The sequence below is a fragment of the Haliaeetus leucocephalus genome, unplaced genomic scaffold (assembly GCF_000737465.1).
Source record: "Haliaeetus leucocephalus isolate CR32 unplaced genomic scaffold, Haliaeetus_leucocephalus-4.0 Scaffold654, whole genome shotgun sequence".
NCBI lineage: Eukaryota > Metazoa > Chordata > Aves > Accipitriformes > Accipitridae > Haliaeetus > Haliaeetus leucocephalus.
The window spans coordinates 1-1,142 of record NW_010973090.1 but is presented as its reverse complement, the minus strand read 5'-3'; positions in this window follow the sequence as shown (position 1 = coordinate 1,142).

Below are 1,142 nucleotides of genomic sequence, written 5' to 3'. Positions count from 1 at the left end.
GGGGGGCACTGGGGACTGAACCCCCAGGGATTCACCAGGCTGGAGGCGAGCACCCTGCTCCTCCCCGCAGCTGGCAGCGCCGTGGGACAGGATACAACCCCGGTGCTGCCAAACCGGCTGGGCCGGCTGGCGCTCGCGGTGGCGTGGGTGCTCCGGCACCGCCTTGGCATTCTGGGGGCAAAGGGCCTCGGTACCCTGTGCGGCTGGTGGCCCTCCTGCACCGTGTTCCCCCTGTTTCCAGCCTGGGTCCTCAGCAGCCCTCACCCTGCACCCCGAAGTGCCTCGGCTCACCTGTCTCGGCAGGGAAGCTGGCACCCAACGCTGGGTGCTTGGCCCTGGGTTCACCGCCATCCTGGCATAAGGTGGCAGCTGGGTGGGAACGGCCTGTCCCGGGGGGCCTGGCGGCTGTGGGGACCCCCAGCACCCAGCCACATGCCGGTCCCCCGGGTGTTGGCGCTGGGTGCTGGCTCTGCCCTGTGGTATTTTGCTCCGGTGTCCCCCGGTGGGGCCAGGCTGGACCCGCTCCTCCTCTTGTGCAAACAGGACTCTGGCGGATAAGGGCACTGCCAGCACTGCCCAGCAAATGCTGCCGTGTCCCATGTGCCCATGGCGAAGCCCCCCTCACGGCCCAGCCCCAAGGGTGTCCAGTGGGTGCCGCAAGTGCCGGGCTGGCACATGTCCCTGTGCCGTGGCACGTGCCCGCTGCTGTCGCGTTGCTTTGCTCGTCCCCAGCGGCTCTGTGCCCGTGCTGCAACAGCTTGGGAGGCTCTTCCTGACCCTGGATTTCTGGGATCTGATAATGGCTAAATCCCAGTTTTCTGGTCCTCTGTATATGGTGAAACCACCTGGAAAATGAGCACCGCAAGGCTGGGAGCTGGGGCAGGCACCGCTGCCCTTTCTGGAGCCCTGCCTGTCCCCCCCCACCCACCAGGGCCCTGCCATGTCCTTGCTGACCAGTTCTCTCCTCCACACTTCAGAGTCAGGACATGGCATCGATGCCAGCAGCCCAGTGTCTCTAAGCAGCTCAGGGATAACTGTGGTACCGTCTCCATCCATGACATCGGCATCAGCAACACCATCTCCACCCAACACGACCACGGCACTGTCTCCATCCACGAAACCGGGCTCAACCACACCTTCAT